The 23,287-nt window shown below is 37.9% G+C and overlaps 1 long non-coding RNA gene across 4 annotated transcripts in view; it reads right to left on the reverse strand.

Moving 5' to 3' along the window:
* LOC126162146 (uncharacterized) overlaps nt 1-23,287 on the reverse strand; it is a 172,125-nt gene that overhangs the window by 29,751 nt on the left and 119,087 nt on the right. For 3 of the 4 annotated variants that reach the window (XR_007535027.1, XR_007535030.1, XR_007535026.1), the window contains exons 4-5: nt 12,355-12,420; nt 7,603-7,731 (exon numbers count right to left, since the gene is read on the reverse strand). This is a non-coding gene — a long non-coding RNA (uncharacterized LOC126162146). Of the gene's footprint in view, nt 1-795; nt 1,839-7,602; nt 7,732-12,354; nt 12,421-23,287 lie in introns of those variants that run through there. The other variant, XR_007535029.1, reaches the window with a different exon arrangement.

The following is a 23,287-nucleotide window of genomic DNA, read 5'->3' on the forward strand; positions in this document are numbered from 1 at the left end:
TCACGATTTTTCACTCCCTTCCCCCCTCCCAACCCCAGAAAATACAATTTGCAATCATCTACTTTAACAATAAAACAATAAAATTATTAAAATGTCTTAATATAACCATCATAATTTGTTTGCATTAGTGGTTAATACAGTGGTTTCGCCTGCAGGAGGGAGGGCGTGTCAGGACCATAGTGTCACCCTCCCTGTCCCTTGGATCTCTGCCTGCATACCATCTTACCAAGATGCAGAAAAGTTCCAGTTCAATGTCCTGGCATGCAGTGCCTGTCACAGATTGCCAGAACCCTTCTCTTGTCCCTCATCAATTGAACAAAAACATGGCTTCAGTATACCTGGCTGACATCTGTCCCCATTTCCTACATGGACAGCCTCTCTCCATGCCACTCAACTTAATAACAATGGTAGTTATTCTTTTCTCCAAGCACAAACAAGACATGTTGTGGCTCAGTGAGACTACATACAGTTTTAAATGACAGAGTGATTTCTGTAGATCTTAAAGAAAACTGCAGGAGTGCTCATTTGTGGACTCAAATAACACCAGTCAGGAAGTGAAAAGTAATTTTCTACTTTAGAAAAGAGAAAAATACTGTGAAATTTCAAAGTTAAAAAAAGATGTGCACCACAGAGTTACCATCCTCTCAAATTCTATGGAATGGAACATGATGAAACCTGAAGTTACAGATTTTGCAACCAAACTGACACAGCTGCACATCACCATGTCTAATTTGGGAAACAAAGAATGCCTTGGTTCAGTTCAATAAGTCTGCTCTTGTAGAAACAACTCAGAAATGTGGTTGCATAACATATTTTGTTCAGTTTATATCATGACAGTCAACATTAAAAAAATAGTAAGTAGGAACTATGTAAGTGACCCATTAAATCCTGTAACATGATCCTATGAAAAATGGTGTAAGTAAACAAAGTATTCTACATGACATCAAAGTTATAGGGGTGATTTTTTAAAGTTTATTTACTGTTTCTGCACTTTTAAGAGAACATTTCTTGTTAGTTATTTTTACTGACATCTAGCAAAATTTTCTGACATTCTTAATAATTTTATAATTCCATCCAACATTTTTGTTGCTAATAAATGAACAGAACTTTATTTTAGTGAATACTTTCTAACTTCATTTCCTAACTTAACAAACACACTTGATTTAATTATATAAGAATATAATTTTACATCATAGACTCAAGAAATGTGGTATCCACAAAAATATGGAAAATGCATTTCACATGTAGTAATATTATATGGTTAGCTTTTATGTTTCAAAGCATTTACCTTAAAAATATTCTGAGGGGACAACTATCAGTCATTAAACATGCAATACTTTTAATGCACTTATTGTCTAATTTAGTATTTGGTGCACGATATGTCTTCAAATTAATCAGTTACGATGTACGAAAATTAACAATTAGAGCATTCTGCCCCTCTCATGGAAATTTGCACTCAACCCCTTGTTCACTTACTAGCTCATAGGCAATTAAAAGGTGACATTATGGAATATGACGTTCATTAACAGACGGCTTTTTATGTTGTATTAACAGTGTTTGCTTAGTAGTTTAATTGGTGGCATTATTCTTTTTTGTAAAAGGAGAAATTTATTGTCAGAAAGAGCCCTTGAGTGCGTCAGTCACAAAAATAAAGACCTCAGTGTCAATAGTACCTTTGTAGTGACAGCTTAGTTACCAACATAGACACAGTGCAGTGTAAGATACTTGCAGAACATTATTGACACCAGATAATTTCACCAGACACAACAACTACCTCCAGTCAGAACTGTCAGGATACTTGCACATTTTATCCACGACGGAAGGATGAAACACCATGACTGCCAAATAGAAAAAAACAAATTAGACAGAATCAATAACTTGTTCCCTATTCTTCTCCATGTTTGTTCTCACCTATCTGTTTTGGTTCAGTGGTATAATTGGTGCATTTAATACAGAAACATTTTGATGTTTATGGTACTATTTTGTGTTTACATAGTTGTGTGTCCCCTCACCTATTCCACTTGTGACAAGGAGTATATGGATGACTGGTTTTAAGGACATCAATGTGAGACACTTGACACCATGCAGAGAGGTGCAGGAGACGTGAGTTCTTCTCCAGCAAGATATGCAGTGAGAGGTACCCCCAGAAGTAAATCTGCGAAGGCAAGTGCTGACTCATCTCTCAATAGCCCAGTTGTAAGTGCATTGCCCATCAAAGGAAAAGTTTTGAGTTCTATTCCCAGTCCAGCAGACAGTTTTAGCCTGCCAGGAAGTTCCAAAACAGTGCACACTCTGCTACAGAATGAAAGATTCATTCTGGATACAAGTAAATATGTTTTACCAATAGAAATTGTTGAACTTAATACACAGAAGTCACCAATATTATATACTGGGTCTGACAGTCCACAACTGACTGATTCCTATCTTGCAAACAGAGTGATCAACTTTTCCGTGTTGCCTGGGATCTCCTCTATAATGACAATTTCTTTTAATTCTCCCAGTTCCCTTATTGACTACCTGTTTGACCTGTAAATTTCATCAGTACTCACTGTCATAAATATTAATCCATTGAAGTACTGTCAATAGTTCAAATTCCCAGACTGACTGATCTCAAAATGTTTTTGAATAACAATCAATACTGTTGTTGGCATATAGTCTTTCCTCTGCTCATTCTTCAGTGGAAGGAAGATTATATAACCTGAGAGAATGTGATGCCTGAAGACAGTATGACATAGTCTACACATACAAAGGGGTTGTGAGAGGGGAAACATTTACTGGTTTCTTGGTCAGTACTGGCAACTCAAGGATGCTCACCTCGTACCGATCAGCTGCTATGATATATAAAACACATTGAAGTAACAAGGACTCATGAAAGTGGATTGTAGAGGCAACCGTGTTTAAAAACACTCTTTACATTGTTTATTTCTCAAATGAGTCACACAACACATTTGATAGATCATTTTAGGAATAAATACATGGAGAAGCAGCAGTTATATCCAATTCGTTGAATAGGTTTCATCATGCTGTTCTTGAATTTACACCACAAGTGAGTCGTATTATGGGCTTTTGCACTCTTAAAAACATTATTTTGTTTCATGGTGTTACTCTAAATATAACAGCATATGACATAATACAGTAAAAATAAGCAAAGTTTCCGAGTATTTTTTATATTTGTATCTCCTCTGTCACCCATTCCAAGAAAATGTGATGTATAAGAGGCAATCAAAAAGTTTCCATTGGAAGGCCACACAAAACAGCTTATATACCTCGATCAGAGTTGGGTACACTGATGAGCCAATACATTAAGACCACCTGCTTAATAGCTTGTATGTCAATCTTTGGAATGGAATACATCACTTACTCTGTGTGTAAGGGATCCAACAGCTTGTTGGTAGGTTTGTAAAGGTGTGTGGCATTAGACATCCACACACAGGTCATGTAATTTGCTTAAATAACATCTACATCTACATCTTCATGGATACTCTCAAAACCGTTTTTAAGTGCCTGGCAGAGGGTTCATTGAACCACCTTCACAATAATTCTCTATTATTCCAAACTCATACAACACATGGAAAAAACGAACACCTATACCTTTCAGTGCAAGTTCTGAGTTCCCTTATTTTATTATGATAATTGTCTCTCCCCATGTAGGTCAGAAACAACAAATATTTTTACATTCAGAGGGGAAATTTCTTGAGAAGATTAGGCCGCAATGAAAAATGCCTTTGTTTTAATGATTTTCCACCCCAAATCCAAACAGGCCGCTGATTTGCATATGCAGTGATGGCGCTCGACAGCGACCCAAATCGGTTCCATAGGATTTACATCAGGTGAATTTGGTTGCTGAGACATTAAAGTGATTTCCTTATAATGCTCCTCAAATCACAGTAACGTGGTTCTGGCTCTGAGACATGGTCAATTATACAGCTGAAAGGTGTCGAGGAAGACTTCAAGTATGAAGGGATGCAGGTGGTTTGCAGCTGTCAGCAGGCCTTCAATTACTATGACATATCACAAGCAAGTGCAGGAGAATACATCCCATAGCACAGTGCCAACTGCAATTGTTATTGACAGTATCATTGTGTCAACATGTGAACGTGTAGGGGCAGTCTCCTATGGAGCTACATGTTCAACAATGTATGATGAACAGTGAGCTCCAAAACACTTGTGCATGCACCAGCATTGTGCTCTTTTAGCATAGATGCCACAAATCACAATTTCCCCTACTTTAGAGGGCAGACAAGCCTCTGAACCTTGAATTCCATGAAGAGTCATGGATGTCCAACCATTTAGCGCCTAGTGGTAGTTTCACTGTTCTTCTGCCACTTTTCATAAAGGCTCACGACAGCAGCACTTGAACATTCGACCAGCTTCACCATTTTTGAGATACTCGTTCATGGGCTCTGCATAATAATAATCTGTCCTTTGTCGAAGTTGCTTTCCTCAATGGATGTCCCCATTTGCAGCCCATATCTTCGCTAGGGTGATCCCCCATCTGTGTCTACTTCACTTACATGCTTTTGTTACCTCATCATGTGCCTGCAAAGCCACCAGGTGTCATCCAACATCGCAGTGTGCAGTGGTCGTAATTGTTTGGCTTATCAATGTATACACTGCTGCAGTGCTCTCAAATGGAACCTTTTTGATCACCCCTTTTAGTTGTGCAGTTGAAATTTATTACAACTAAACTGCCATTAAAATTGTGGTCATCTCCCTTTCAACCGTGATAAATGTTGGTTGCCCTACTCACAGAATACTTCTTATGTTTATACTGGAAAACTATTGAAACATAGATATCAAAGTGATAAGAAGAAGAGTAGTGTGGATTGTCACAGGCTTGCTTTGTTCATTGGAAGAAGTGATAGAAATGCTGCAAAAGCTGAACAGTGAACACTGGTTTTGAACAAACTGCTAAAAATTATCTGGAAAACACTAGTAAGTGGTTTTGTGGATAGAGCTGAAAAATAATTTTCAGCTGCACAAATTTCAATTCCATGGTTATCATGAAGATAAAATAAACTAATAACAACTCTTTAAGAAACATTTAAGTATAAGCAGTCACTCTTCCAACCTACCATTATGAATGGAATGTGAAAAAATTGTAATATACCTCACAATAAGTAGTGCACTGCTTCACTGCTTACAGCTACGATGGCCCACTCAAACCAAGCTTATGAAACACTGCCGCCCCCCCTCCCCAAAAAAAAAGAGAGGCAAGAGTGCACTATTAACCTAGCAAAGTAGCACCAATGGTTCAGTACAGTACTTCTTGAGGATGCAAACATACTGGTAAGTTAGTTGCATCCAGTATCACTCACTATTTTGTCTACAACTGATGTGGGGGACTTTACACTCTCTATCTTTCCTCTGTTATTACTATCTTTATTCAAAATCTTAAACATGACTGTGATTCAGCAACTGTATAAATTTGAAGAGGTTGAAAAAATTCTTCAAGGTAACTGGAAGAAGCGTAACACATGGTTACCAATCTCCACTAACATCAGCAAATATGCTATTTCCCTCAAAATACTTCCTCTCTACTGCTGAGCTACTTACATTTCACACTAAATTCACAAGAAATATCACTCTGCTACATAAATGTTTTACAGATAATTTCATATTTAATGTATTCTTCTAAAACTATTGCATTTATTACTAGCCTTGTATATGATATTGTCATTTTGCTTTAATGTAAAATTACATAACTGAACACCAGCAAGACACACTGCTTATGAGCATGTATATAGCACCCACTGCATTCCAATGTTTCCATATCACTTAAGCTACCGTAGTGTTAAGTGGAAGTTTCCATTTTTAGTGACAATGTTTTAGCTCATATTTATCTTCTTTCCCCATGTATTTGTAACAATGGTCCTTTGTAAATAGAATTTTAGCTTCTGCATGCTGAATTTACATACAGTATTACTCTGTCAGCAAACGTATTAAAAATCTTATATGTAATGTATACCCGTAAAATTTATTGCATTAGTAGCAGCCTTGTAGATGAATTGTTCATTCTACTGTAATTTAAACTGCTGTAACTTAAGGCAATCAAGATGCAATTCTTACGTGCTTATATTTCGTGCCCTCTGTATCCTAATTTTCCTTATCACTTGAGCCTGTACCTTTGAACAGTTGGCCTTTGCCTCTGGCATACTTACATTAAAGCCATGGCATGTGATGTTTCTGGTTTTCATATCATATATATCATACATATGTTTCTGGTTTTTATATACGACAACAGCTGCTCAGCTTCAGCTAATGTAATTTAGCACCATGTGATGTAACAAGTGAGTATGATTACCTCACAAATATTTTTCTATTATTAATATTTGTTATCTATGTAAAAATAGTTCGTAACCGTTTATATACATTTTTAGGGTTCACTCCTTCTGAAGAAGATAGTTTTATAAATATCGAAAGCCAGATCATGGGCTACATAAACTTGTTGGTTGTTTTTTTAACCTCTTCATTATTATTATTATGGTTATTACATTTGTCCAACTCCACTGACCACATTGTGTGGGACCCAGATTTGATTCCTGGTATTGCCACACAGTATTATTATTATTATTTTTTTTTTTTTTTTTTTTTTTTTTTTTTTTTTTTTTTTTTTTTTTTTTTTTGTGGAAGGACTGGTACAGTGTGCACTCAGCCACGTGATGTCAACTGAAGAGATACTCGACTTATTAGTTGCAGTTTCGAGGGCGACCAGGAGAGGGCTGTGATGACCATATGCCTCTCCATAATGCATCTGAATAAGTCATTGGCAGAGTATGACACAGCACTTGATCAAGCCCAATTAGCCCATCTGGGGCCAGAATGTGGAACTTTCCCTCTATTTTGTTCAATCTCCAGTGACTCTGTCTAACTCAACATTAACTTGTACTAAATGTTGAACCTTGCCCCAGGTATCTGGAGTAATGTATCTGCGATCTATTGCTGCAAAAGAGAAGAATAACTGAAATGGTGCTCAAAAGATTATGTTCTCATACTAGCAGAGGTTATGACACCTTTGCTTCTGTACTACTGAACAATATGGATGCTACCGCAACCTTGGGTCTTGAAGAAAACTGACATGAAACCTGTGGTGTTTTATTAGAACACTGGGCATATAAAAATAGTGCAGACATGGCCTCTAAAGTAGAAGTTTTGATGAAAAAAATGCAGCAGTGTCCATATACAGAGCTGGCCTCAAGAATTAGACAATTTCAGCACATTCACTGTCACTGGCAAACTTCTTATTAGTCAACTGGTATGGTGGTCTGCTCCTACTCCTCTCACTTGGCAACTGACTGAGGTGCTTCATAAAGTACAGTACAAATATTTCCTTGAGCATCTGAGAGAAAACAAGACGTGATCCAACAAGTGCATAACATTCTCAAGTATTCCCACTACTTTGCTCACATCCTTGTAGCTCTAGCTGTCCATTAATCTGGTTTGGTTATGGCCCCTCCCAAGTATAGCTTATCTGCCAGTATCAGCAAAACAGTTGTGAACCTGCACTGTACCTGTGTGTGTGTGTGTGTGTGTGTGTGTGTGTGTGTGTGTGTGTGTGTTGGCGCACGAACATCTCATATATCCTTAACTGTTTCAGGCTACCTTCAACAGAATGACTACTGATGTCCAGATGCTCTTCAGCAGTGGCTCTCATTACTACTCTCTGGGCTGGTAAGATGGTCAACAGCTCCAGTGTCAAACACAGAGCAGAGTCTCAGCTGATGCGGTGACCTGCAACAAATATAACATCATTACAAGCCAATATCAACTAAAAGTGTGGAAGGTGACAATAAAATCCTAGTGTCCTCTCTTCCCCCCAAAAAGGATAATTGCTTAATAAACAAAATCAAATAACATTCTCAACATTCCATAAGAAGTCAATAAGATCTTGGGGTCATTAAGTCAAAGTAACTTTGGTGCCACATTCAGACATCTATGAAGCTGTGGGCACTCCAGGACCATCAGAGACATTCTACATCCTGCAGTCATGCCCTCACTGCTGGCAGTGTTGCAGTCACCTGTGATTGCCAGTTCTCTGATCCTGTTTTACATTTGAGGCAGCAAGGTACAGACCCAATTCCTTAGCTAGCTATGCTGCCTTAAACTGCTGCTAGTGCGGCTGGTGAAATATTTTTTGGACTAGCAACACCTCTGCAATTTCCACTGACTTTTCTCTTGGTCTTCTTAGGAAGTAGTGAGTAGCATCTTATTTCAATCTTATGCACAAAAATCAAAACATGAGAGGCTTTCTGAAATATTTATCTACAGAAGATGTAGTCCTCATTGGGAACAATAATGCGTGATGTGACACTGTGGTTGAGACACTGGATGCAATTTTGGGACACTGCCTATCAAAGCCCTGTCCAGATATTTAGATTTGTCAGTCTGGTTTTGTATCAATATCAAATCTTTACAATGGGCAACAATTTCAGATGGGAAATAACTGACTGCAAAGCTATTATTCTGCATTGTAGATCCAACAGGAGTCTGATATATTAGAGAGACTGGACAAAATAATGCATGGACACTTGCTTAATGCAAATTGTTTTTCTGCCTTATCTGCAACTCAGTGGCATTTTGCTAGCCATAAAAATTTTGTGAGCACCCAGTACATTTATCGTTGTTTTTGTGCTTCTAAGTGCGTGTATCACAATGCCGGATCTTATAGTCTTCAAAAGAGGAACAATTGTCAGTGTCACTAAATGCTTAAGTCCCTGATACCAGTAGCAAATCTGCTAGGGATAACTACGGCTGCTGTATCTATTGTTGCATCAGCACACAGTGGGAAAAATTTGTCTGCTAAACACAATAGTGGAAGAAAAACTCAACTTATCAACAGGCACAGGATGACATCAAAGAGAACTCCTGCTTTGAATTAAAACATTGCTGTCACCAAACCAATTGCTCAGTTTGAAATGGATCTAGAAAACAGGGTCAACCAAAATATTACGATAGCAATTGTGTGAACAAAACATCTGTGGCAGAAATACAGTGAGTAAATGTGTTGTTAAGCCAGAGGAATTAGAATTCAGTGGTGTAAGAATCATAAAACTTTAACAACAGATCACTGTAAACATGTTGTATGGTCGAACAAAGAGATTGTGCCCTACTGTACAAAATGTTTCTGTTCACAATTCAGAATATCTTCTTTTAACTTTGAAATATCATGGAAATTGAGCAACGCTTTGGGTAGTCCTTTAGTAAGGTAAGGCTACTGGTAAAATTAAGTCTGCATCCATTTTATTTAATAGTGCAGTTATTGTTTCCCGTAGGTGAGTGTGCATACGGGATGGTAATACCTTCTTCGAAGACTCTGCACACAGTTAAGCATGCTTGACATTTCTATAGTCCTCTCTGTATAGTCCTAACACAGGTTTTAGCAACATTTTCTTAAAATCACATCTCACACAAAATACAATACAGACCATTTTTTGATTTGTTTAAATATAGCACATGTATTACTTAATGCTTGTTATCTACACCTTCCATATTTCTACATTCATGCTGGCATGTCACTTATCTTTGTTTATGTTTTTGTGTTTATATATGGAATGAACAAAAAAGTAACAAGTTTGAGATCTGCTACCCCAGGTACCCAATGTTTGCCACTCCTGCCCACTACCTGAGACCATCAGTATCTGTGTGTTCAACCGTGTAAGTTCTCCAGAAAGTTTCATTCCACACATTGGCAAGCACTACATCACTGTACTCCTTCAAATCTTATCAAATGCCACTGAAATGGTGCAGTACTCCGTTAAAAAGAAGAAAACAGCAGTTGTTTCAGTATGTCAGCAAATAAAAAAGTTACTAAGGTTTTACTATCGGTTGCGAAATGAAAACTAAAGTGAAAATCTGACAAAACTTTGCACAGCTGTGTTGGACAGTGTCTCTAGTGTGTCCGTAAATAGCATCATGTCACTCTTCTCAGTTCTGAGTACCGTATTTACTCGAATTTAAGCCGCACTCGAATCTAAGCCGCACCTGGAAAATGAGACTCGAAATTAAGGAAAAAAAAAATTTCCCGAATCTAAGCCGCACCTGAAATTTGAGACTCGAAATTCAAGGGAAATTCAAGTTTTAGGCCGCACCTCCAAAGCGGAACAAAGTTGGTCCATTTGTAATATGAGACACAATTTAGGTCGAATGAATGACGATATAGCTACAGTAGTTTGGTTCGAGCCGTAGGCTTAGCAGTTAAGCTTTACCAGGTAACCATTGCTATGCGTCAGGCGCTCCGTCCGTATGTATACGGGTACCCTTCGTTTTTCACGTGCTTCGTCTGGTTTGAATTGATTGCTTATTTTTCTTTGATCTGATAAGTGCTGTTCACTTTGTTATAGGTGTTTACGTCACTCTGAGCTGAAAATGCATTACTGTACTGTGTCATGCATTGTTTGTCGCATTCTGATAATTATTGTTTACGACCTGTCGCCGCTTGCGGCATGGTTTGCTTTTGTGCGTGCTACCGCCGCTTACAATAAAAAAAAGAGGAATTGTCTCAGTAGCGAAATAATGGCAAGAGACTGCTATTTGTTGTTATTTACATTGCTGCTCTCTTTGTTAATGATCAAGAAGAACCAAGTAATAAACTGCGTATGATAGAATATGTTCTGAACGAGAGTTTAGCGAAAATTTTTCTCCGTTTGAAAATCTTCGCAGACGCCTCTTTAGTACATTACTTTCTGCACAGAAATTAGTCATCTTAGATTCAAAAATCTAGTCAATTGCCGTGCTTCATTTCTGACTGTATCCCTATTAGGCATAAGAATAATACGAATATAAACATGATATGATATGTGTATACTTCCGCGTTTACTGTTGTCTCACTCTAGTTTCGTAGTTTATTAGCCAGACAGGATTTAAATGAGATAGCAGCAAACACGAAAGAATACATGGCAAAATGTTTATATTCGTATTATTCTTATGGTGAAGACAATACTGCATGTGATTCACAAAAGTTCCCATTAGCAACCATCTCCTCACAGGTAGGAAAAAATTCAGAACGTAGAATTGGCCATACTGACAAACATCGCAAACAGTGTTGCCAGTCGGACTTTCGTAGTACATTGAAAAGCTGCTACATTCGAAGATGAACAATACGGAATTTGTATTTGCTTCGTTGGATAATGTATGAAAATGCAGTGGTCGAAATTCGAGGCGGAGAAAAAAAGCTCGTCTTCCGCCTTTTTAAAAATTTATTTACTGACGCAGAGGTTTTGGCGAGCACTACATGTATTCGACGGCAGAAGTTAGTTGTGGCGGCACCTACCAACATATTTCAGAACTTCCGCTTACTTTGCACTCGATTCTAAGCCGCAGGCGGTTTTTTGGATTACAAAAACTGGAAAAAAAGTGCGGCTTAGATTCGAGTAAATACGGTACACAGTGAGTGCTTAACAAAGCCTAGAAAATAGTATCTCCTGCCACATATGGATGCCTGCTGTGAGATTTTGCCTGATTTCATGCAACCCCGTGTAACTTAACTGCCATCCATTTCCCTCTTCATTACAGTTCTCAGCTACACACTCCAAGGGCAATGAGGATGTTGCTGCAGCATTTTCAATAGGAAGTGGTGTTTATCATCCACTATACAGCCCGGACTTGGCTCCCTCTGATTTTCATCTCTGCTAAAATAAACTGTTGGCTATGAAAACAACATTTTGGCACAGACAATGAGATGCCGTTCTGCATAGAAAATTGTCAGAAAGCACAGGAGGCTGCTTTAATCACAAGTGTATTGGAAAATTCGTACAAAGCTACAAAAGATGTCAAAGACAGAGTGGCGACTATTTAGAGGAGTAGCTGGAAGGTGTAGCTAACTGTTGCAAACAAAACAGTTTCAATTTTCTCTGTGATATCCATTTTACAACTGATTGTTCTTTACTTTTTGAACAACCCTCATACTTTGCATTTTTGATTGCATTTGTCAAATATTTTATTTTGATACATTTGTCATGCTTTGAAAGGTGGCTTGCTGAGTGTATTAGTAGACGTATAAATCTCTACCCAGTTGAGAAGTAAGGGACTGTCCACTTTATGCATAATACTTCCTGCAAGGGTTTCATTCCAAAGAAATCTGCAACAAAGAATCCATCTGCTGTTGAATTAGAGGCATTAAATTCTCTATCACATGCAAAACATGCAATGTTCAACAGTGGTTAGCAATAGCAGATATACTACTAAAAATATATGAAATATTTATTCTTTCACATTTATCTGTCTTGTGGCAATGAGTTAGTTGATTCATTGTAAGAAATACATGGAAATAAAAACATAAACACACTGCACAGCCATATTAAGCAGGAATACTCTCACAAATGCAGGATCCAAGCATACTGCGTGGAATGTACTAACCCATGACAAAGGTGTTGGTGTCGGAGAGCTACTGAAGGTGGTTGTTGCAGCCTCCCCATCATGTCCCTGAAAAAAGAAAAGTTTAATAATTATTTACCCAAATGAAACTGAAGTACAAATGTAAGCAAAACTTTGTTCTTCAATTTATATCACTATAGGCTTTGTCCAGACTCACTGTTCTGAGAAGCAGTTCTCTTTAAATGTGAGTTACAGAAGGGATCAATGATGACAGGTCACAGGGTTGAAGATAAACTTCTTGAGATCTTTGAAGAAAATGCTGGCATTATGAAGTGATGTGAAATACAATTAACTGAAATCATTAACAGTGAAGGTGAATAGAAGATTCATATTAGTTGATAGAATTTTGGTAAAGTGCTGCTTTCAAATATTCGCTGTAACAGGTCCATGTGGCCCCTTAGAACAGTGTGACATACGCTCAGGAAGTTCAGATGGGAAGCGCTGGAGGAATGGTGGCGTAGTAGTCGTGAAGCCCTGCAGGTATAAATCTAAAAGAAGCTGAATCTGAGGTGACCTGGGAAATGAAGCGATTGTATGGCACTGATGGCCGGGAGTCCCCACCTGGGGAAGTTCAGTTGCCAAATTGCAAGTCTTTTTAACTGATACCATATACGATGACCTGCAATGATGAGAACAACACACAGTCTCCGTTCGGAAGAAATCTCTGTCCCTGTTAGGAATCGAACCCGGGCCCATTGCACGAGAGTCTGACATGCTGATCTCTCAGCTAAGGAGGCAGGCCAGTGAGCTGTGCAACAACATTACTGAGACTACTGTGTATCTCACCTAGGAGTTATGAGAAAAACAGACCAAAAATTGTGAGAATAGACACATGCACCTAGTCACTTCTCCCTTTCCCTGTATGATAATGGAAATGTCCCGGGCATGGCTACCACTGATACAGAGCACCTATCATGGACTCTACAGTGCCTTGCAGTGTATGTCTATTTATGTGAAGGAGAAACTGACTGACTGTCTTATCACCGCAGTCTCAGTCACCACAAACATGGCAGTTGGAGGGAACATCACTTGTTTGATGTAGGCTCTCAATAAGATTTTTTTTTCTTAAGATTCAACCCCTAATGGAGTGAAAGAGCAGGTTCAAAATTATTTGCCCAACCAGTGCCTAGCCTAAATCATCAGTCTCAGAAACATAAAATTGATTTTTGTGGCTCTCAGTTAAAAAGAATTTTGTAAACTTTAACTGCTAAGAGGTGGAGACACTGGCCAATATTCCTCCAGTAACCAATTCACACAAAAATATGACAGTGCATACTGTCCCTTCTTTAACTTCAATCCCAAAACCCAACTGTACAGCAGTTGTGTAGATATAGATGAAAACAATTATGGCATTACACAAACCATATGTATGGTTTCCAGCTACTAAGCCATCTAAGAATTGTTTTATGTTGGTGGTAAACAACTGGTAATGTGAGCATTCCTACGACACCCAAGTGTCCAATATCTATTATGTGAGACACTATTCATATCATCTATATTTTTCTATCACTATTCCACCTCATTTGATGCAGTATGTGAAGTACTATAACATACACCATCTTAATGTTTTTGGTCAAGTATCATACTCTGTATTCCTAGAAACGCTGTGGGTAGTGATGACTCGCTGTCAGAACTACACAGCAGGTTACCATTGCGGCAGAAGCTGTCGTGTTATACTTGTAACACACACAAGTGTTATTTCCATCATGCCTTAATGAGTTGAGAGCAAAATGTGTCTAGCAGAATTTGGTAATCATCGTAGAAGAATTAGATTAGCTTCTTCATTAGGAAACCATACTAGGAATAGAAAATATTTTGGTCTGACACGAGAAATATAACACACAATGTTAGGTTTGTGTTAATAATATTTGTAATGAAGACTATGACTGTAAGATGATAACCATTTTTATTTTACTTTGGTTGATGTTAAATATGCCTCACTGCCTGGCACAAGATCTTTATATATCTAAAATATTTGCCTACAAAAAATATAATGAAAATAATACTGACAAAGACAATAATAGTAGCAAAAAAAAAATGTAAATGTCGTGTGACTAGGGCCTCCTGTCGGGTAGACCGTTCGCCAGGTGAAAGTGTTTCGATTTGATGCCACTTCAGCGACTTGTGCGTCATTGGGGATGAAATGATGATGATTAGGACAACACAACACCCAGTCCCTGAGCGAAGAAAATCTCCGACCCAGCTGGGCATCAAACCCAGGCCCTTAGGATTGACATTCTATCGCACTGACCACTCAGCTACCGGGGGTGGACATAATAGTAGAAGAAACAATAATATACATTAATCGATGAAATTTACTTCAGTTTAGAATAATAATGGGCAAGGAATAGGGAGGTATCAGTCATGGCATATCGGTAGAAATAATCCCAGCATTTGCCTGGAATGATTTCAGAAATCTAGGTAAACCACTCTGATTCCTGAGAACTGTCGACAGAATAATGTCTCTGGAAGATTCCAAATAGGACACACTCAGCTGCAGAGAGGAAGATTTTCTCTGTTAGTCTAATTCCCATTTATATGACCAGTGTGTTTTGATTCATTATACTGATTTGAAACTAACCATATGGAAACCTGGGGTTAAACCTGTTGTCAATTACCAGCCCATAGAGACTGAGGCCAAAGTCAGCTGTTCTTGTGATGAATAGCACGGGTTTGCAAATCCACGGTTTGTCGCTAACAGCCTTCATCACTAGTGGATTCCTACTGAAAACCTGTGCTACAGAATGCTACATATTTATTTGAGGACTGTTTTAGGATGCACTCACAACACAAAGAATACTCTCTGGGTGAAATGAGTTGTCTTAATTCAGGACAGAATCTGACACAAGATTTGCATTCAGTAGTTCATTGTTTACCATGTGGCAGACAGTGCATGCGAGTGATGATCATGGTCGTTTTATTTCATATTCCTTTCTTGCACAATGTGTTTGCACATGTCTGCTTTGCCACCTACTTTCTCAAACCTATATATGCAATGTGCCAGCCATACCACCATATAGTGCAAATGACAGTAATGGATGATTGATATAACTTGCACAGCAACCAGACAGCCATTAAATGACTCAAAAGATATGGAAGGGACCCAGTAGTTGAGGAAAGAGTTGAAGGTGTTGCAGCCTATCCAACAATCTGTTCAATCTGCACCTTGAACAGCTTTTTCAATCTGTACCTTGAGCAACATGTCAAAAACAGCAAAAGACTTGGAAGACCAGTTGAATGGAATGGAAAGTTCATTGAAAAGAGATTACAATATGAACAACAATATAAAAAAGTTAACTGAATGCAGCCAAAATAAATCAGACAATCTGGGATAATTTTATTAGGAAATGAGACACTGAAAATAGCAGTTGATTTTCAGTTTCACTATTTGCGGAGATAAATAACTAAACATGGTAGAGGTAAGGAGGACATAAAATGTAGAGTTGGAATAGCAAGAAAGGCTTTACTGAAAAGCGAATTTTTTAAACATCTAATGTAAATTTAAGTATTAACCTGAATTAGTATTGGATTTTAAAGTATTAATTTTTTCAAAAATCTGTTCATGCTATTGTAAGTCAGCATTTTACGTTTTTAAAATTTCGTTTTTAAAACTTCAGTCATTTTTAAAACTGCAAATAGTTCACTTTTCAAAACACTTTTGTTGCCGCTCTGCAATCATCAGTTATTTGGCTACTCAAACAGCAAAACTCTCCCACTATTTTCAGCAGCTCATTTTCAGAAAATATTTGGTTGGTGTGTAATCTCATATTAAGTGAAACAATGGCACAGAACAGTACAGACAAGAAGGAGATAGAGGCCTTTGAAATGTGGTAGACACTACCACAGAAGAATGCTGAAGATTAAATGGGGAACTGACATAGATGTATTGAATACAACTGGATAGAAAAGATTTTGATGATGAAACTTAACTAGAAGAAGGGATAAGGTAGGATATATCTTAAAGCATCAACATATAGTTTATTTTGTAATGTAGGGAAATGTGTGTGGAGGTGATGACAAACAATGAAGAGTGTGACCAAAGCTTTGTTACAATAAGCAGTCTCAAGTGATGTAAGTTACAGTAGTTATGCTGAGATAAAGAGGCTTGCACAGGATAAACCTGCGTGAAGAGTCTTCGAACTGAGGATCACAATAACATTGGATAGAAGGAGGAGGAACTCATCATCCCATCATAATCAGCTGCTCTTACAAAACCCGTAGAATGATGCTGTTTTTTTATGATGCCTGCCCAATGATGATGAAGAAGACACAAATAATCCCCTAAATATCTCTCCCATACAGATTGTGAGGGCAAGGGTAGATGAAACCTAATTCCTTGACCCTGCCAAAAACTGGTGAAGGAGATCAGACATATGATGACCACACCGTCGGTCGATGTTATCGGGCAACAGTATCTGACTACCATTGTCAGTGCCACTGTGAACACAGCCTTAGTCAGCTTGGTGAAGACAGTTTATCAGTAGCTTCGAAATTTATGTATTTATGAAAATCATTGAATGTATGTATGTTCTACATCTCCTACTAAACCTCTTGACTGATTTCAATCAAACTTGGTAATCATCTAGATCGACATGAACACTCTGCAAACCACTGTGAAGTGCATGGCAGGGGATACATCCAACTGTGCAAAAGTACACTGTACAAGGTGTAGTTATTAGGGTCTTTTCCCGCTCCATTCACATATGGACTGCAGAAAGAACGGCTATTTCAATGACCCTGCGCATGCTGCAATAATCTACCCTCGCCCTCACAATCTGTATGGGAGAGATATTTAGGGGATTATTTGTGTCTTCTTCATCATCATCATTAATCGTCATTACAGTCGGAGAAAGGCAATGGTAATCCATCTCCTAGGACCTTGCCTAGTAGGCGATGTGGGTCCTCCACATCGTCCCTTACACTCCTCAGAGTATCATCAGTATATTCTTAGTCCTCACTTAAAGCCAGTTCTTGAAACTTTGTAAGCAAGTTTTTTTGGGATAGTCTACCTTTATCTTCAAGAGTGACAGTTCAGTTCTTTCAGTATCTTTGTCACACTCTCTGGCAGCTCAAACAAAGCCATGATATTTCTATGTATGTGTTCAGTATCCCCTGTTAGTCATTACCCTTGCTACTCAAATACAAAAGTTACAGAATACTAATATTTGGTAATATCAATAGAGACATTAGGTTTAAGAATAGAAAGGTTGCTCACTTGGTAAATACATTAAGATCCCTTAAGTTCAGTTGCATAAATGACAAACCCACACAACAGGAAGCATGTCTAGATAACGTAATTTGTAATTTTCATCTAAACAAAACAGAATTCAACACAATCAAACTAGGCATTTCAGATCATGGGAGACTATGGCTCAGACAAACTATTTAACAGTAAAGCAACTGAAACTTCCACAGACTGTAGAAAAATCATAAGACCAATTAAAGAACCAAAGCTAAACAAGTTGATAAGTAAACTGAATTTAATAAAATGGGATAAAATAATAACCAATGCAGGAACAAATGAATCTACAAACAAAATCTCTACCACTACGGAGTGAGATAGAATGCCCTATGCCTAATGCAGTCATACTTGGACAATAGAAAACAGTAAGTTAAGGTAAATAATCAAATATCAGAATGTCTCCCAGTTGTTAAGGGTGTACCTCAAGGATCTGTTCTTGGACCTTTCCTTTTCATTATTTATATAAATGATTTACTTGCAGTTGTACCATGTGATGCAGTGCTATATGCTGATGACACATCACTCATCACATGTGATACCAATCGTGAAAATGTGCAACACAGCATGGCAGTGGCAATGGAGAGGTGCACTACTTGGTTTGAGGCAAATGTACTGCAGAAGAATGCTAGTAAAACTGAAGCTATTGTATTCCATCTGAATGCTCCCAGTGATAACAACAAAACGGTATAATTATTAGGATTTCATATAGATCAAGAGCTCAGCTAGGATACCCACAAGGGAAGATATGTGGCAAACTGGCATGTGCCATATATCTGCTGTACAAGCTGAGGAGCAGTGTTCATAAAGAACTTCTGTTATATGCATATTTTGCATTATTCCATTCACACCTGAGTTATGGAATACTATTATGGGGCAGTTCCATAGGCTCAAAATTAGTGTTTAAATGGCAAAAGAAAGCCATAAGGTGCATAGCAGAACTTAGCCCGTATGAATCATTTCAAGATTATTTTAAGAAACTAAATGTAATGACAGTGCCTTGCCTGTATATTTACAACTGCCTTGTCTTCATTAAAGAGAATATGAGTAAATTTAACTTAAGAAGAACAGTTCATGACCATAACATAAGGAGTGGACATACAATTAATATGCCATATGCTAAGCTTGCAACAACACATAACAGCTACAAATATCTTGGTCCTGTCTACTTCAGCAAATTACCTGAAAATGCCTACACAGTTGCCGTTAATAAATGTAAAACCAGTGTTTTGAAGTGCATCAAAAGTAAAATAAATTACTCTGCTCAAGAGTTCCTTGAGTATGTGACAAATGACCCATTTTCCTTATGAGAATGAACTATAAATTAACTGCAAACTATGTATATGCCACACTGTGCAACTATTCTATTACTGTTTCATGTATTTATTGTTAAATATCTATTTGATTATTTATTTGTCATTCACTTAACTATGTAGTTCATTTATCTTCTAACTGATCTATTAGGAAACTTCTTGTTGTTATTGACATTTGCACAAATATGGATTATATCCATCTTGGGTTGTTATAATACAGTTAATCACATTTGTCATGTCGAAATTTATATTATTATTATTATTATTATTGTTATTATTATTATTTTAACACTGACAACACCAATTGCATGTAAATATGCTCAACAGTGGAATAAAACATTTGAATTTTTTTTTAAATTTGTATTTGGTATGAGTGACATGAAGTCATAGGAACACCTGAACAATTTCAACAATTTTTTTATATATAGGACTCATTATCAGCATAAAAAATATTGTGGGAGATAAGATACCGCTACTACCCATACTTGAGAGGCGTGGGGGAGGGGCGGGGGGGCTGAAGGGGGAGATATGTCAAAATGTTCGAAAACTCGCTACAGTTATGGATGAAATGTGGGTGGGTGAGTGGGTGTGTCTATGGATGAGTATGTGTGCGTGAGTATGAAAATACAAATGACATAAGCGCGCGCCGGCGAATTCGCGTGCAAAGTTCTAGGTTTCAATAAAGAAGGTGTACGATTTCTTTATGGATGAAAGTGAACTTGTAAGGAGGAAGAGGAGAAGATCAAATTAGAACGAGCAAAAATGTTTTACTGTATTCGCCTATATAACGGATTCCTATGCTTAGAAACAACGATCGTTTTAAAACCGTCTCTTGACTGTGTTCAAGAAGCAAGACTGGATAACTTGGAGAGCTACATCAAATCAGTCTTCTGACTGAAGATCACAACATACTGACAACAAATTTTGTCATAGAATAAATGTACTGTGAAGCTGTAGTTTAAATTCCCAACTGCTTAAGCAAATATCTGGAAGGTATACGTGTGTGAACGCCACAGGTGATTCTGCGTAATCACATCCTTTTGTCCAACCAATACTGAGGAATTGTTCCACCCGTGTTGCCTGATTGCCAGTAGGCGTTCAAACAATTTCGGAGAGTGGTCTAATGAACAAACGGCACGGAATAACGGACCAGTTTTGTGATTAGATTGAAGAGTTTCTAGCAAATAGTTCTTAACACAGAGATATCTTCACATGTAAAAGCCACTTTGAGCGTACGCCATAGAAGTGTTTAGGACTATTCACTGCTCAATTTGTAAAAAATTAGGTTCTGGTACTGTGACCTTCCACGTGATATTTTTGAAATTTAGATTTCTTAAAATGTTGTTTTAACGCCTTTCCGAGGATTTTAAAATGTGGATATGACATTTATTTTACATTGCTTCAACCGCAGCAAAATTTCTATTTCACCAAATACCAAGATCTGTGGTTCTGATTTTTGTTCCCGTCAGAGGTACCGTCACAAATCACGCAACTGGTCTATTACTATTCACCCCTACCGAACAACATCGGGAGCCCTCTGTGGCAGTACGTAGATAATTATGTTGTCTACAGGGCTACGAACTCGTAGCGATATGCAGGCAGACCTGCAGACTCGACACCTGGTGCAGCGACTGGCAGTTGATCGGCAACACAAACAAATGTAACGTATTGCTACTGTACGACTACACAACTGCCGAACAAGCTCCGGAAGCAGTCACACCAATAAATGTCTGAGAGTAAGTGTGAGGACCGCTTTAAGTGGAACAGCCACGGGTTGGCTTGAAAGCGCGAGTGAGTTATGGAGATGTTCATCCAAATCGAACGCCATATCCGTTAACTTACGAGGTGAGTTTCCTTAAACATACACTACGAGAAGCAGTCTGTGCAACTCTTACGTTGTTTCAACTGGGATTTTATTTCACAATTTTAACTTAAATTATGCAAGATTTATTTTTACTATTATTTAAATGTAGTTTAACTGATCACTGTTGATTTTATTGCACTGAATAAGGCCTGGGTTATTTGACTTTTTTTGACAAAAAATATTTTTGAGGATGTTGAAACATCACACACAAATGAACTGTTATATAAATGAATCGACATTCTGAAAAATTATAGTATCTCTGTAGCAAGTAAATTTTCGCACAGAATTAAATTCTAGGGTTTAAACTTGTACATAAAAACTGCACTCAACAGTTACAAAAAGAAAATCTGCTAAACTGACAGTCTGTTCTAGAATTTACATTTCGTTTTACTACCACTTACCACACACTATTTTTTGGAGATACAGTATGGTGCCCATCGCCATGGTTCTGAAGTTCTTCCTCTGAATGATTCTCTTGTTTGGCAGCAGAATTATGATAACTGGTTAACGCAAAATCGTCGTATCTTTCGTCTATTTCTTGTTCTTTATCCCCGACATCTTTCCCCATCCACCGACCAACAAATTCATATGTTGAAGAAAACATATACATAGTTTACGACGCAAGGTATAGGAAACCCCAACGCGTGTCAACCACACGAATCAACAACAAACACACTAAGAAGGTGATAATACAACCGACAGTAAAACATTGTACGGTTGGCGGTTTAAGGAGGGTAGAGTGGTATAGAAGTATTCCGCCAGAACTGACCATGGAGAGCGAGTTCGAAAATTCTAGCGCGGTCTGAGAGATCACACCCTGCGAGTTAAAAGGATTTGCGAGAGAGGCGTTGCATCAAGGCTAAAACTCCGAGAGAGTACGCTCCTAGAGGAGAACAAATATATATCTTCTTCCTATACAAATCTAGCGAAAAGACAGAGAAGGTAAAAATTTGAGAGATTCGAGCTCACAAGGAAGCTTAACCAGCAATTTTTGTTTCCTCTTACTGTTCACGACTGGAACACGAAAGGGAGAAAGTGAAAGTGATACAACACACACAAGGTGTCTTGCGGAGTACAGATACAGATGTTACACATCAGCGAATGGAAATATGCTAAACATGTTAATTTAAGGATTTCTGTATCCCCCAAAAATGGCAATTAGGCCTACGTTCACGACAAAAACAGCTAAAGCTAAACACGATAGCTACTCTTGTCACTTTTTTTCCCCCAGTTCACGTATTCATGAATAAGCACACCTAAGAACTTAGTACTTATTTCTTGTCTGTTACTTTTTATTGATACACTACATTAACAGGACATTGGATAACTATGACAGTACAAAACTGAATGAGCAGTGTCCCTACTTTTTTTCAAAGTTTAAATGTAGTTCACTTCTACAAATTGTTAATAACTTTAACAGAAACACCATTAACTATTTTCCATGAGTATACTTCTTCGTTTAGGTTTGGCAATAACGATTTTATCATAGAAAAAAAGGATTACTTCTGCCTGCGATTCAAATAAAATGCCGCATCACAAACATTGGGGATAAATATAATTCAATTCATTTATATTGGCGGTTCGCGCATGCCCGCCCAGACGCGGGAGATTGCTGCGTTGCCAGTTGTACGCGCCAAGAGAAGCGGCGCCATAGTATATAGTTCGCAAACTTACGTTTAGGGGGGAGCGTGCAGTTTATGAAATAAAGCCGCCACGGCCGCATTAACCCTTTCGCTGCTAGACACACGTACTCCCCGCATTCCGCGATGTGCGCGATTTTGTCATCATTGCACTGCTCGCCTGTGCAGACACATGGTGTTTCGACTGCTTTGACACACTTTATCATTCGATTTCACAAAAACTATTTGGCCCAAAACTTATTTATACACATCTTCTTGACTCATACCTTCCCCTCATTAATGACTTAATTTTGTTTCGAAGTTCAACGCAGTTATTGTGCAGCATTAGATGTAGTAAACCATTGCACGAAATTTTGAAGAGTTTGCAGAGGTAAAAGTCCATAGTGTATACTTTCCGTTTGGTCGATATTTCAAAAAATTACATTCAAACTAATAAAACTCATGAAGTAATACACTTTGATATTGTTTTTAAATAAAGAAAATATTAAGCACCGAACAAGGTTTGAACTCTGAACCTTCCACTGAGCAGCCATACACTTTAACCATTATGCTATCGAAGTTCATTGATTAATGCATCTCCCAGAGGACTTTAATATATCACGTAAAATACCGACAAACACTGTTGGTATGACTATGAATTACTCACGTTTCGTCGAAGTACAAAAGGGAATAAACAATTACCGCTGTTCTTTATTGCGAAAAAGCGGTCAGTGAGAATGATACCTTTCCTCGCTATCGCCTGAATTAGGAGGCTTATTGCTTGTTTGGTTTAATTAATTAATAGAATATGAAGCAATTGGTATAAAGAATGCTTTTTCCAAACTTTCTATAAAAGAAAGTCTGCTATCAAGACACTGCT

The sequence above is a fragment of the Schistocerca cancellata genome, chromosome 2, assembly GCF_023864275.1.
Source record: "Schistocerca cancellata isolate TAMUIC-IGC-003103 chromosome 2, iqSchCanc2.1, whole genome shotgun sequence".
NCBI classification, from domain to species: Eukaryota; Metazoa; Arthropoda; class Insecta; order Orthoptera; family Acrididae; genus Schistocerca; species Schistocerca cancellata.